At 46.1% G+C, this 16,441-nt stretch overlaps 1 protein-coding gene across 1 annotated transcript in view; it reads left to right on the forward strand.

Moving 5' to 3' along the window:
- LOC119170684 (soluble guanylate cyclase 88E) overlaps window positions 1–16,441 on the forward strand; it is a 433,074-nt gene that overhangs the window by 99,224 nt on the left and 317,409 nt on the right. The window lies entirely within an intron of this gene.

The raw sequence follows: 16,441 nt of genomic DNA on the forward strand, positions 1-16,441 counted from the left end.
AAACGAAATGGCACCTATAGCTGTCAATATAAACACTGTTTGCACCAAGGAGCTTAGTAGCTTATAATTGTATTATTCATGTATTGTCTAGAATTTACTCGCGCTGTGCCAACTTTCAGCCCAAGTGTCCTAACATGCTTTGTTAGTGGGTTGTGAATGAGCCAAGCTATGTAAATAAACAGAGTGATATTGCAGACATGTACAAAATTACAAAATATTGATGCACAGCCCTTTTCTTTAGCATGACATTGTCAAGGGCTTTATTCTTGTGTTTTTTTATAAAAACTGATTGTCACTGGGCAGCAGCGGAAAACTATGCATCAAGCTTTTGCGAGATGGTTCGAGAAACACCGTGTTCAGACATAACAGTGCCGGTGGATTTCTCTCGTAAGTTACTTTCTGTAGTATATTCAAAATGAGTGTATTAGAATTGTTGTTTTATAGCCATTCATTTTAATATTTACACCTGAGTGTATGTATGTATGTATGGGTGTACATATGTATATGTGTGTGTGCGTATATGTATGTATGTATGTATGTATGTATGTATGTATGTGTGTATGTATGTATGTATGTATGTATGTATGTATGTATGTATGTATGTATGTATGTATGTATGTATGTATGTATGTATGTATGTATGTATGTATGTATGTATGTATGTATGTATGTATGTATGTATGTATGTATGTATGTATGTATGTATGTATGTATGTATGTATCTTTTAAATGAGAATTCGTTTATCATTGGTGAGTAAGTTTGGCAATGATTTGGCTGAATTTGTTTCTAGTTATTTCTCTTTTGAGCCATTATACATTTCAATCTGTTTTGTAGTGCATAAAAATAAATGTAACCTTACACAGAATATGTGTGTTCGAAGAAGTTGTTTCATTTACCAACCTACAGTCATGGGCAAGAAATTGGGTAAAATGGAACGAACCTGCGAAGATTAGTTTAGAGCATAGCTACTCTACATGGCATATCTCGAACACATTGCGTTGGTTGAATATGTCGATTTCAACATTTCAATTTTAATCAGAATAAGCAAGCTATCACCCGTGGTTGTATATGTGTGTGATATTTATGCACACTGTGATACCGGTTCGCAATTACAATTAAGGTCACAAACCTAGTCAAGCTGAATACACGAATTTTGTCCATGCACCTTTCATCTGCACTGGAACTGTTGTTAATAAAAAATAAACTTCAGTTTAGAAATTTATTCTAGTAACCAAAACCGGGGTATCTCTTCATCACAGAAATCAAATTGCCATTGTTCTGTTCCATTCTTGACAATAGGGGACCCTCTCAGCAGAACTCGATTAACTGCTATAGTTCATTTTAACCATTGACAGCGACATTACACTGAAGCATGCAGTATGACAAATAGCGGGAGAGAAGACACAAACTAATCACTCTGTTTGCGTCAGCTCTAACTGTCCGTGCTCTTTGGTCTTGCTGCATGTGATGATGCCCACCAAATTAGCACGAAAGCGTGTCCCTACAAAGACAGTCAACTTGGCTGCAAGCAGTTAGCTCACTGCATGTGTAGATTTTCTTCAAAACACCGTGAAGACTGATTGCTGGTCGAATATCCAAACACGTGAAAAGTAATATATCAGGTATGATATTGGTATTTCAGCACTGGACACTTTTGCGATAAGAGAGAATGGAGGAGAAAATTATAAACCCTGAATTGTTTAATTTTTGAAGGAGCACAGTACAGCGCTTTTGGGTCAAAAGGGGAGTGAAAGAAGCAAGTGCGAAAGCCTACTTCTCAAAAAATTAGTACCCGCCACCACGCAAAATGTCAAGCCGGGCAACCTCTTGAAAAAGAAAATGCTCAGTGATTCTGCGAATCGAACCAAGTACCTCCTAGATTGTAGTTGAGCGCTGTAACCGCTCGTCCACTGCAGTAGTGCTTGCATTCGCCCTATTGCTGATATATCGTCATTCCTTCGAATGAAGCCAAATGCAAAAACGTCCGGTGAAACTTTGTCAAAAATAGAAAAAATAGTTAGAATGCGTTTGCCCAAGGTTACTAGAAGATAGAAACCGCCATGTGTGACTGTATAACCGTGCGCTATTTATTCTTGTACATTACTGTCATGACGTTGGGATAGCCGGCTCTAACGTAGGCTACCTTCTCATAGTTTGCCAAATATAAATAAGAAAATAAAAATATATAGCGGCCTGTGACAACGCTAATCAACTATTATGAGTTCACTGTCACTAGTGTCACTTTCACTAGATGAATGCTCAGTTTGCTTCCATTATCGTTATTTAGAAAAGTTTTGGCTCATTAACTCAACTCTCCTAATTAGCACTGATTCTCACATCTAAGGACAGTCACACTTCATCTCGCTTTCGGAGTGGCTGTCACTCCCATATAACGCGTACTCCACTTTTTTATGCTCTCCGAGCATCTGACGCTGCTTTGTGGAGACTTTCCCTGACGTCTGCTGGACCAGAAAATTGTCTTTATTATCTATCAATTTCAAGCTTTCGCAAAGCCGAAACGAGAGTCTCTCTCTCTTTTCATCCTTTTCGCACGTGTGATAACGTCTCTCGACCTCAAGACTCGTATACACGTCCCTTGCTTTGTTTGTGCACTCAAACAACGCTGGACGAAATATTTGCACCGTGTTTTGTGAAAAGCAGTAGCACTGAGACACCTCCCGACGAGTCTCCCTCATTTTACGTAGACATATACCTAAGCGTAAACGTATGCACGTTCTCGCATTCCGGCTTTATAAAAATGGTGCGGTGCATGGAACCAGCGAAATTGCGCTCACAATTTCATTTGATTACTGCTGTTATCTATTTCCGCACAATTCGTCTGCAGGCACCAAAGTCGCTCATGTGTCTTGTAATAAGAATATTGTAACAAAGGCTACCTTTGACTATAGGTACAAAACACCCTTACGTTCACCACTATACCGTGCTAGATTGCACCGAATTAGTTAAGTAGCAGCGCAGCTTCAATGAAATATAAGGTAACTGGTCGCGTTAAATAGGTGAAGACATTCGAGGCACATTTTCAAACATTGCATGCATCGATTTATGTGTGGTTTCATTTATGTGGTGCACCTGGAGTGTTGTTTACTTGTACTTGGCGAGATAGTGCATGGATTACTCGATGCCTTAAGGCCATCGAGCAATTTCGTTTTTAGCTACAGTCGTTGATGAAAGGCGAGTGCTTGGCTTTGCACAGCCCGCCAAAACGCCTATCACAACGTACTCGGCATCCCGTAAGCGCTGTAGCAGACGCTCGCGGAACTGAAACTTAGATGCAGCAAATCATTGGCTATCATCGTATACTCTCGATGCTAGACGCTTTGCGTGCTACCTTGATATTATCGGCACACACTTCTTTCTTTCCTTGTCGTTTCATCGGCTATCGTGTGTCCTCCTTGCCCTCTTAAGTGCCGAATAAGTTAAATTCATACCCGTGCTATAGTAATCCCTCCAGATAAGAGAATTTTTGGCTAAGAAAATGCGCAGCCAAAGAGAAAGCTTTGTGAATTCGGCCCCTGGTTATGACGTCTACTGGTAAAATGTAACATCAAAGATTTCTCCGCTGAAGCGTCCGGGCCGCACTGTTAGAAAACGCACAGTTATGTCCATGCTCTCCTAAAGACGGTACTGTACTTTCCTGCGTTCCTACCCCGACGACCACAGGCAGATGTAATCTGCGTACATTGAAATATGTACTGATAGTGCTAAAAGATCGGACAGTTTGCACATTTTCATATTAGACACTTTAGGGCTTCACACGTTTTTTAGGCACCCCTACTTCAAGGTGTCATGGAGTGCTGCTGCCCATGCTCGTTGCCATGAATACATTGCGACTAGTAAAAAAAAAAACGAAACCTAACGAAGTAGGCCTCCTATGACTCCAACAAGCAGCATTAAATGGTCGTTTGACACTGTGCGGCCATGCGGAGTAGTTGCGACGTAGTAGCCATACCTCTCGGCTGGAAACACGCTACATCACTTCAAAACATAAAAAATGGCAGATCCCACGTACAGTGGGAATCGACGATATGCGAAGCACGAATGAGAAATGTTGATATTGCCACGTTCCATTTCCCAAGTTTTTGTTATCGTCCCAAAACACCACACGATTCTTAGCGCAAACCGCACCTGCAGTTTTCTAGAAGGTTCCGGACTGTAGTAGATCATTTCGATAAGATCACGCCCACTGTGCGAACGGTACAGATTGTTCTGGAACCTACGCCACCGCCAGCGATAACGCTAGAACATTCGACGGCAAGAGTATAAATGCCGACGCGCTTCGCCGCTTGTCAGTTGTTGATCGAAGGCCGACGCTCCGTTCGCCGCTATCAGTCCGAGACTGCTATCTGTGCAAGACTGCTGCTGTAATTGGACTTTCCGTTTACCGGACACAGGTTCGCCCAAATAAACAGTTAAACCCCAACACGAAGTCTCCTGTCTTCGGCCACGTCACGACCCCGTGACATCTGGTGGAGGTGCTGGTGGAGGGCGAAGCCACCAGTGCTTTCGCCCTCGCCGATTCTGTGGAACCTGCTCAGAGGAACCAAGCCCCTCCTATAGCTTTCGACGTCAATCCCAGACTTCCGAACGATAAGCAAGAACAGCTCAAGGCCCTGCTCCTGCAATACGAAGATTGCTTTTCGTCGTCATCGAAAATTCGGCAGACCCCAATCACGAAACATCGCATCATAACCGAAGAAAATGCCAGACCACTCCGTCAGAGTCCGTACAGGGTTTCGACGCGAGAACGTGAGGCCATGAAGAGACAAGTTGATGAAATGCTGCGGGATGACATTATCCAGCCGTCCAAGAGTCCATGGGCATCCCCCGTGGTGTTAGTGAAGAAAAAGGATGGGACCCTATGTTTCTGCGTCGATTATCGCCGCCTGAACAAAATCACAAGAAAGGACGTGTATCCTCTCCCACGAATAGACGACGCACTTGATCGGCTCCATAACGCCAAGTACTTTTCGTCAATGGACCTCAAGACTGGCTATTGGCAAATCGAAGTCGACGAAAGAGACCGAGAGAAGACGGCGTTTATAACACCGGACGGCCTCTTCGAGTTTAAGGTGATGCCCTTCGGCCTTTGCTCAGCGCCTGCAACTTTTCAACGCGTTATGGATACAGTACTGGCAGGATTGAAGTGGCAGACTTGCCTTGTGTACTTGGACGACGTCGTCGTGTTTTCCTCGAGTTTCGACGAGCATCTTCGGCGCCTTGAAGCTGTACTTCAAGCGATCAAGACTTCCGGACTCACACTGAAGCCAGAAAAGTGCAGATTTGCGTATGAGGAGCTCTTGTTCCTGGGGCACGTTATCAGCAAGTCGGGAGTTCGTCCCGATCCACGGAAAACAGCCGCCATCGCCGAATTCCCGCCGCCCACTGACAAGAAAGCAGTGCGCCGATTTCTGGGCCTGTGTGCCTATTATAGGCGGTTCGTGAAAAACTTCGCCCGCATCGCCGATCCTCTCACTAACCTTACCAAGGCCGACGTGGAGTTTAAGTGGGAAACGCCGCAGGAACACGCTTTCCAGGAGCTAAAACATCGCCTCCGGACGCCTCCGTTACTTGCCCATTTCGACGAATTCGCCGAGACAGAAATACATACTGACGCAAGCAGCGTAGGTCTTGGCGCCGTTCTTGTGCAGAGGGCTGACGGACTTGAAAGGGTTATTAGTTACGCCAGCCGATCGCTATCCAAAGCAGAAGCAAATTATTCCACAACAGAAAAGGAGTGCCTCGCCATCATCTGGGCTACGTCGAAATTTCGCCCCTACCTCTACGGCAGGCCCTTCAAAGTTGTGAGCGACCACCACGCATTGTGTTGGCTAGCCACCTTGAAGGACCCTTCAGGTCGCCTCGCACGATGGAGCCTGAGACTTCAAGAATATGACATTACTGTCATTTACAAGTCTGGCAAAAAACACTCCGACGCCGACTGTCTCTCTCGTGCGCCTGTCGACCAACCGCTACCCGACGACCCGGATGACGACTACTTCTTAGGAACGATAACTACCGACGACTTCGCTGAACGACAGAGGGCTGACCCGGAACTTAAGGCCCTAATAGAATACCTCGAAGGCAGGACCGCCGAAGTCCCGAAGGTATTCAAGCGCGCACTTGCGTCGTTCTTTCTACGGAACGGTCTTCTACAAAAGAAAAACTTTTCACCGCTTCGAGGTAAGTACCTCCTTGTGGTGCCTTCAGCTCTGCGACCAGAACTCCTGCAGGCCCTGCACGACGATCCGACGGCAGGGCACCTCGGTGTTTCTCGCACGCTCGCGAGGATACAAGAAAGGTACTACTGGCCACGTCTTACCACCGACGTCACCCGTTATGTGAGAACATGCCGGGACTGTCAGCGACGCAAGACACCGCCGACAAGAACAGCGGGACTTCTGCAGCCAATTGATCTACCTTGCCGACCTTTCCAGCAGATTGGTATGGACCTACTGGGGCCGTTCCCGACGTCGGCTTTCGGAAACAAGTGGATCGTGGTAGCTACCGACTACCTCACCCGCTACGCCGAAACAAAAGCCCTGCCAAAAGGCAGTGCATCCGAGGTAGCTAAGTTCTTCGTCGAAAATATCGTCCTACGTCACGGCGCCCCGGAGGTCCTTATCACCGACAGAGGAACGGCATTCACTGCCGACTTAACTCAAGCGATCTTGGCATACAGCCAAACAAACCACCGCCGGACGACAGCGTACCACCCACAGACCAACGGCCTCACCGAGCGGCTTAACAAGACGATCGCCGACATGCTGTCAATGTACGTCGATGTCGAACACAAGACGTGGGACGCCATTCTTCCGTATGTGACCTTCGCATACAACACGGCGGTGCAGGAGACGACGCAGATATCTCCATACAAATTGGTCTACGGAAGGAGCCCGGCAACGACGCTCGATGCCATGTTACCCAACGTCACCGACGAAGAAAACCTCGATGTGAGCGAGTACCTTCAACGAGCCGAAGAAGCCCGACAACTTGCGCGTCTCCGTATCAAGAATCAACAGACGACCGACAGCCACCGTTACAACCTTCGACGACGCTTCGTGGAATACCAGCCCGGTGATCGTGTTTGGGTGTGGACGCCGATACGCCGACGTGGACTAAGTGAAAAGCTTCTGCGACGGTACTTCGGACCGTACAAGGTGGTTCGACGTCTCGGCCCACTTGATTACGAGGTTGTCCCCGACGGCATCACGAACTCTCAACGACGCCGATCGCGACCTGAAGTCGTCCATGTCGCGCGCCTCAAGCCGTTTCATGCGCGTTAACAAACTGAACCAGTGTTTTTTTTGTATTATTGTTGTATCGGAATTTATTCATTGTACTTTCTTGCATTATTATTGTACTTTCATCTTTAGTTAAAGCATCGGGACGATGCCTTTTTCAGAGGGGGGCAATGCCACGTTCCATTTCCCAAGTTTTTGTTATCGTCCCAAAACACCACACGATTCTTAGCGCAAACCGCACCTGCAGTTTTCTAGAAGGTTCCGGACTGTAGTAGATCATTTCGATAAGATCACGCCCACTGTGCGAACGGTACAGATTGTTCTGGAACCTACGCCACCGCCAGCGATAACGCTAGAACATTCGACGGCAAGAGTATAAATGCCGACGCGCTTCGCCGCTTGTCAGTTGTTGATCGAAGGCCGACGCTCCGTTCGCCGCTATCAGTCCGAGACTGCTATCTGTGCGAGACTGCTGCTGTAATTGGACTTTCCGTTTACCGGGCACAGGTTCGTCCAAATAAACAGTTAAACCCCAACACGAAGTCTCCTGTCTTCGGCCACGTCACGACCCCGTGACAATATGTAACTTTAAAATCAGCACAACGTTACGAGATGGAGGTAAATGATGCCATACATGACTTCGTGTCATGATTATCATGTTTAGATGTGCCATTTAACTTCGTCATCCATTCACGTTACGTGATACCAAATTTAGTATATGTGGAGCTAGCGAAATGAGCGTGAGCACACTATAAGCGTGGTATGTTGTCATTTTCTTACATGACACGTTGTCAGGATTATCATGTTTGCACCAGTCATATACTTTCGTCATTCATTGTCGTCACGTAACACCAAATTTGGTATATGTGGAGCTAGCAAAATGGCCGCGTGCGCATCTTGAAGGGCCCAATATACTACAATGTAGTGTTGACGCGCACGCACGCTGGGCTCAGCGACGCTACATTAGCAAAACGCGAGCACTCTATATTGCGACGCTAGATGTGACCGTGGTGACCAGCGTCCGTCGGCGCAGCCCGACAGCAACCGGCGCGAAATGTGACATGCTGCATTTCGCGCCGATGCGTTACTCAGACAACACTGCGTCTCCCTCTGTCCGTGATGGAGGGACGCAAGACGCGCTGAAACGCGCACGCGGCAAAGCAACGCAGCGTGACGCGTGCCTGCGAGTATTTGGCAGGACCGGTGCCTGGCGTGGCAACGCCGGCGGGACACGACGAAATGAATGCCGGATAGCACACGCACCACGTCACGTCGAAATGTATTGGTGCCTTGACTGTGGCATGAAGTCATGTTCTGACATGACACGCATCTCATGATTATCATGTTCGCACCAGTCACATACCTTCGCCATCCATTGACGTCAAGTAATACAAAATTTGGCATTTGTGAAGCTATCGAAACGGCCGCGAGCGCATCATCTATGTGGCATGTAGTCATGTTGTTTTATGACACGCATGTCGTCATTATCATTCTTGGATGTGTCGTTTACCTATGCCGTCCGTTCGCGTCGCATAATACCGAGTTTGGTTCATGTGAAGCTATGCAAACGGCCGCGAGCGCATCATAAGCGTAGCATGTAGTCATGCTGTTACATGGCACGCATCTCATGTTTATTATGTTTGCACCATTATCATACCTTCGTCATCCAATCACGTACCGTAATACCAATTTTGGTATACGTGAAGCTAGCGGAACGGCCACCAGCGCATCATGAGCGTGGCATGTAGTCATATTGTTACATGAGAAGCATCTCATGATTATCATGTTTGCATCAGTCACATGCCTTCGTCATCCATTCACGTACTTTAATACTAAATTTGGCATATATGAAGCCAGCGAAATGCCCGCGAGCGCATCATGAGCTTGCATGTAGTCATGTTGTTACATTGCCAGCTTGTCATGACTTTCATGTTAGGGTCTGTCGCTTGTGTTCGCCATGCAATCATGCGATACCATACCGGTTTTGCAACATGCCTTGTGAATGAAACCACCGCAAGAGCTGCAGGGCCATGAAATGTAATTCATGACATTCATGATATCCATATCACGATTTTCAAGTTATGACTGGTCAAATATGTTCTTCATACAGTCATGTTATGCCATACCAAGTTTGGTATCGATCCCATTATTGGAACTGCCAGGAGAGCTAAATGTTGTAGGCGGATAGATAGATAGATAGATAGATAGATAGATAGATAGATAGATAGATAGATAGATAGATAGATACGCGCAAAGTCGCCGAAGTTGGCTAAAAAATGCTTTGCTTAAAAAAAAAACATGCGTAGCTGAAAGTTAAGCCTCTTAAAATGGTATTTTGCGTATGTTGGTACCAAATCAGCATTTCTGGGAGAGCCTGTTTATTCATTTTATTTTTGGTAAAAATTTTTCAGTTGCTCTCTACTTTATCCCAGTTGAATGAACCTCATGAACGTTTAGGAAGGCATCGTGTCGTGTTTAGAAAACATTGGGTTGCTCCGGGAATGATATTTTAATTGCGGAGTGTAGTGAATGTATATCACAGAGGGACCTTGTCAGATCTCCTTCAGTTAAAAATTAACCGCTTTTTAATGTCATATTTTTTTTTGGAAAAAAGAAACAAATAAACAAGGCGTTACTGCACAGTGCATTGATATTACGCGACGCGAGTTTTGTACGTAATTCGGTAATAAGGACGAAGATAGCATGCACCAAAAAGAAATTATTTAAAATGGTTACCAAAGAATTTCATATCTGCGTATTCCAGCAGCTGTTATAATGCAGAAATATGAGGCACCCTGTAATACACATTTGCATAGCACCAATTTCAGCGCCGCATGCTGTCAGTGCGACTGTATACAGAAAGACCAGTTTGTGGAGGAAATATGCTAAAAACAAACTCAGTCGAGTCCCACAGGAAAGACAACTAAGAAAAAAAAATTCATGCCTATAGTTTGAGCCATTCAGTGCCTTTTATTGTTTCCCTATTTTTCTCGTTTTATTCGCGGAAATGGCTGAACAAACAGTCACGTTGATGTTCGATGCCATATCTGTCTTTTCCGCACAAAATGAAATTATTGATTTCTGGGCAAGGGAGGGACACTGCATCGTTTCTCATCTCGCTGTTGCCCGAACAGCACTGCGCACGAAATTGTGCTATGTTTTGTTTAGTTGATGTTTGTCACTTTGATGAAATATGATGCGTCTCATTACTTTTGGTGGACCACAGATAAACGGCGGACGGTCTGACTTGATAGAGAAAAAAATGCATGTCATGAAAAGAAAAAGAAAACCGCGAATGTCTTGTATAGTAAAACTGCAGAAGTGAGAGAAAAAAACAACTGCTTTGGGATGGAAGAAGGGGAGGGGTGTCTGAACTCTCGCCACAGCGATTGCGTAGTCAAGGCAACAGGAGGAGCTCGAGAAGCTCGAAAAGCTTGAATCAGTTGAGGGATGCAACAGCAAAATAAACGGAAAAAACTCACTTGATCATTGAACACTGACTCCTGTGGCTTGTTGCTCCGCTGAGATGGGGTGAGCATTTCATTTCGTGTGAGCACTTGATTTTTCTCACGGATGAGTTATAGGAGGCTGGTGTTTGCTACTCCGCTCGTAAAAAAGATCGCACGTGCTACGATGAGCGCCCACGGACGCAGCTCAGACGACGTGACTTTTTCAAGCATCGTCGTTGTCTTCCTTGTAGAGCCCACTGCAGCCTAATAAATTTCCTTTCATTTGGCAGCCCTCCCATCACACAAGATTGTGCTGCCAACACACGCAGGCAATCGTGGACATACTATAGAATACATCCGGAGTCATCGTTCTCTCTTTTGCCTCGTTCCCGTAAGCCCCTCTTTTCGGAAATCGCAATAGAAAGGTAGAAATTCAAGGCATTGAAGACAGAAAGAAGACGATCACATGACGATGAAAATTAGTTATTAACCAGTGCGTTAAGTCGTATGGGCAGTGAAGAATAACCCACGTGTTCGGTATGTCACCGGACTCCGTGTGCCACATGCCACCGGCGAGCGCGTATTTTCTGCGAAATGCGCAAACCGGTAAAATCATGAAGAACCCCTCACAGGTGGCTGTATACGCATGCAGTGGTAATGGGAAGTCAGTGTGTGTGTGTGTGTGTTGTGTTGTGTGTGTGTGTGTGTGTGTGTGTTTGACACCTCCCTTGCAATTAGAAGTGCGTTCATTAGGTCGGTGGCTTAGTCATTCCAAAGAACTGTGAGCTAGCTAAATATATGTTTCACGCATTTAACAGGAAGACAGGAGTGTACCTGTTCATAAAAAACAAGAACAAAACAAAAAGCCAAAACGACGTGGCGCCCAGAAACACGTTCTTATCGGGGTACCTGCTCGTGAACGACTCCGAGTGGTTAGAACTTAGGATTGTAATTTTTGCTACGGATAATGCAGCATGTGGCATCGTCGCGGACGGCATAGCAGACTGAGTTAATGGTAGTAGAAACTGGGAAGAAATGACCACCACCTCGAAAGGAATGCCCGGATAATGCGCTGCCACATGCACGTGCAAACTATAACCGAAGACGAAGTGAAGGGAATTACAACAAAGCGTCTGAAATGATTTACTTTGCGTTATCGTTACCTTGCACAGAGGTAACATATTAATGAATTTTTTCGTATCGTATAGGTCCTAATAATCAACATGCTCTAATCAATGTAAAGAGAAATAACTCATACTGCTTAGATGGGACTGGAACACTAAGTCAGCATGGCCAGAAAACGCTACCGATTGGTTGCCGGCCAACCTGAAAACACGCGTGCCATAATATCATGACACGCGGCCTGCAAGTTAACATCAGTTCTCGAAGTCAGCTATAAAGTTATCCCTCTTATTTCTATAAATGATGACATATATAAAGAACGTCGCCATAGGCGAAATTTTACGGTCCTTAGCTGATTTGAGCATCATGAGTGGCATAGTTATTCAGACCACTACCGGGGGGGGGGGCGCTACGTGCCCACGTGCACACTGTCAGTAATACACGGGCACGCTGGCGTTAAGTGGCACGTTACAAAAAAAAAAGAAGACTGGTTGACATCGTGATGCGCCCGTGACGTCCCTTTGATCTCCCACACCACCCCTCCCTGCTTAGCCCCCAGCGTGCTCGCCGGGACAAGAGGAGAGACAAAGCAATTACAGAGTGGGAAAAATGACTATGTCCACTCGTACTAGACAGATTCTAAACAAAAACTTTGCGGCGATTCATTCGTGAGAGCATAAACTCCATTAATTAAGCCATTTGGCAATTACCAGGAATACTGTGGCAGGGGCTTTTAATCGAGCACTGACATCAAATGTAAGAGCCGCAATGTGGACTTCATTTGATTTCTCGCTCTGCGCTGGTCCTCTTGGCCAAATTTGAATCGCGTCTGTCGAGTGGAATTTATTTTATTTTTACGGCAAACAACGTACGAGAGCTTAATGAAAAATGGAGTGCCCCCTGCGACGTCGACGCTGGTGCTACGTGTTCGGTGTGATGCATTCCACGCATGCCATCCGGAGTGGCACTGCAACAGGAGAGATGATGTGTACGACCCGAGTGTTCGTATCGTGGCACCGACTCGTGCCGAAGCCTGGAAAAGCACTCACTCGTCAGGTATGATCTTCGCCGCACTGCTTTTGAATGATTTCGTGAAATTATCAAGGTGCGAACCTACCGTAAAAGATCGGCAAAAGAAAAGAGCATGGTTCAACGTGTCGTGTGCTCGTCAGTCGGTATGTCGGGGAACCATTGTGAGTTGGAGTAGTCTGGTTTAAAGCACGGAAAAAGATCAATAATGGTGTCTTTTCATTACATGTGTGTTACGCGTCAACATGAACTCAAGCTTTCGAAGTTAAGTAGCGTATATGCAGATGTCATCGCTGACAAGTAGCACGCAGGTATCATTAATAGTGAACTTCAATTCGACTGTAGACTTCATTGCGTCCAGGTAATATTGAGTGTGTCACTGCCGCCGCCTTCGTGAGAGGCCAGATGGGTTGGGCCATCTGGAGTTGTAAAGAAGAACATGGCAAGCAGGCAACGTATAGTATTTCTCCTCTAAGGCGCATTCCCTATACCGATTCTCTATCCACCATGTCAGCCGATCACAGGCCAGCTTCTCCATCAGCTTCGCCACACACAAGGTTCTTTCAGCGTGTATGACTGGGTTTCGGCAACGATTGAGTGCACAGGACAACATTTTGGACTTGGTGAGTCACATAGAACACCAACGAGCATACAGCTTTTCAACTCTGGCAATATTCCTGGACGTTTCAAAAGCGTACGACTACGTGTTCCAAGGTGCGATAACTTGTGGTCTTGCGTCTATTGGAATAACGGGGCACCTTCTACGCTTTGTTCAGGCGTTTCTTAGTGATCTCTCGATGCAGTTGATGTTGGGGACAGTGCTCAGTAGCTCAAAGAAAATCACCAGAGGAGTGCCACAGGGCAGTGTCCTGTCTCCAATGTTGTTCAATGTGGCCATGGCTGGTTTACCTAATGCTCTCAAGACTGTGAGCAAGGCAGTACAAATATCAATTTACGCTGACGACGTATGCATCTGGCTGTCTGGACATCAGCATAAGCGATTGGAAATCATTGGCCAAAGAGTTATACTCTCTGCACAAACCTATCTTGAATATATTGAACTAACAATATCAGCGGAAAAGTCTCAATTCATGCTATTACCAGGTATGCGAAGACGAGAAACAAGGATGAAAATATTACTTCCTGATGCATCAATTAAGGAAGGTAAGTACATGAGATTCCTCGCAGTCACACTAGACACCAGGATGAATTGGCGACGGGCAGTAGACAAGACAATGTCAGCGCTGTCACCCCATGTAAACATACTTCGAAGGATGGGAGGAAAAAGCTGGGGGAGCCACCCAACATCAATGATAAAGTTACACGAGGCTGTAATTGTCAATCGTGTGCTTTTCCAATTGCCTCTGACCTCTCCGAGTGTGTAAATGTCTTTGCAGGCTCACAGTGAGAACGGCTGGAAAAACTTCATCGTAAAGGCCCCAGAGTCGCTTTAGGAGTGTCGAAGTTTGCAGCGAGCATAAATGTGCTTCATGAAGCTCGTCTTCCGCCATTACGTCTTCTCGCCTCTCAACGACTGCTGACACAGCTTTGCCGACTCGGCGAATCCAGCCCAGGACGAGCACTACTCCGTCGCCTTCAGTGACGCACGGAATCGCGAGCTTTCGTGGTCCTCAACACCCTTCGCCATCTTGGCATCGATTTCCCCAAACGAAGACAACTTCGACAAGACCCACCTTGGTCACGTGAGGATGTCTACTGTCAGGTGATGACTCCACAAATGCACAGCAAGCGTTCCACACCCGCAGCAGAAGTATGTTCTTTTGTACTTGAATATATTGATAGAAGTGAGCCGATCATTTGAAAGTTTTCACCAATGAATCAGTCAACACAGTGCGCGGAGCAAGCGCTGCAGCGTTTGTGATCCCGTCTCGAAATGCATCCCGGGCAGCGCGACTCGAGTGCGTTGTTTTATTGACAGCATGTGAAAGCGCGGCAATAGAGGTATCCCTGAATAAACTGAAGTTTTGAAGGCAGCAACAAGCCGTGCTGTTCTCGGACAGTAAGCCCGCTTTGCAGCGGCTAAAACATAGATTGGTTTTGGATCAATGCACTCAAAGATCACTGCGAATCCTTGAAGACCTGTATGACATTGGTATAAACATAAAGTTTTGATGAATTCCATCACATTTGGGTATAGCGGGTAATGAGGTGGCTGGCAGACTTGCCCGGAGTGCTCTGGAGCTTAAACCAACAAAGAAGGCTCCCAAAGACAATCAGCGTATCTTACGAGAAGCTGTCAATAAGCATCTTCACTCGTTATGGCTGATGCCTCACCAGCCATTTGTGACAAAAGGGCTATCAAGGGAAGAGACTTGCTTGCTTCATCGCATTCGAACGGGATAAGTGCGTACACCAGCATGGCTCCACAAGATCAGACTCTCCGCGACGCTCTTGTGCCCGAAGTGCAAGACAAATGGTGATACAGAACACTATTTGCTTAAGTGTCGTCAGCTTAAGAAGGAAGGGCAAGGTTTATTTGAGGAACTGCAGCAGTTAGGCTCGCCATGTGACAGTGTGACTCACATTGTGCTTCCGCGTGGTGCCTTGATCTTCAGGAAACAGGTGTCGCGACTTCTCTTGACATTTTTGAATTCTACAGCCCTCGAATGTGACTGGTGATATATGACAATTATGTTTGGGGTATAGTGCAGCGAGGTAGAGTACCGGCACAATACTGCACGTGGAATAGCACAAAGGCCGCCGTATTATGCAGGCTTACGTCGCACTATGCACAATTTTTATTTCAAAAGCCTGCTCGAGCTTAGTTAAAAAACAAAGGACATTAGCTCTAATTAAAAAGAGGAAACCGGGCGGGGCTATTGCCTGCAAATTAGGCGTGGGTAGATCTGCCGGCTACCCACAACATGCTAAACTTTAACCTATACCGATTGGCCCCTTTGCGTAAACCTGAATGCTGTGCGCGCCGAAACACACCAATATAATTAATGCAGACGCACGAGCGAGCATGGCCGAAGAATGCATCTTCAGAAATCTCCTTTCTGCTTGGAACGGCGTCCATTTTGAAATGAATGTTCTGCAAAGGATTGATCGAAGCAATATTGATTCGTGACGCCGCAAATCGGGGTGATTCAAATTAAGCGGCAGATTGTCGTATTCAAACTTAGTCGACATTTTGTACGGCGACGATGGCATTGCAGGTGACGCGGCATGACTGAATATGTGCGCCTAGCTAGGGTGCCTAGCCTAGCAGAAGAAGTGTTTGTGGAGAAGCTGAGCCTAACGCCATCTTTTTCTGTGGAGAAGTGGTCAGCTGTGGCGTGGTGTGGACGTGACCTTGCGATAGCGCCACTGGTAGAGCTCCTTGGGCTGAAAATGGCGCGATCGCAGGCCATTTTGAATTGTGTCAGATACCAGTGATGTAAATCAATAAAATGTATACTTATTCATCCCTCAGTTACGTTGTAGGTCGCGAATCACTACTAGGGGGTCGCTGGCTACTCGTTGACGTAAAAATCTTCACATTATTAAATTTTATGCCTGTGTTACTTTAGGAATTTGAGCCCCTTGTGGGCACATGGTGTTTGATTAGAATGGTT

The sequence above is a fragment of the Rhipicephalus microplus genome, chromosome 2 (assembly GCF_043290135.1).
Source record: "Rhipicephalus microplus isolate Deutch F79 chromosome 2, USDA_Rmic, whole genome shotgun sequence".
NCBI classification, from domain to species: Eukaryota; Metazoa; Arthropoda; class Arachnida; order Ixodida; family Ixodidae; genus Rhipicephalus; species Rhipicephalus microplus.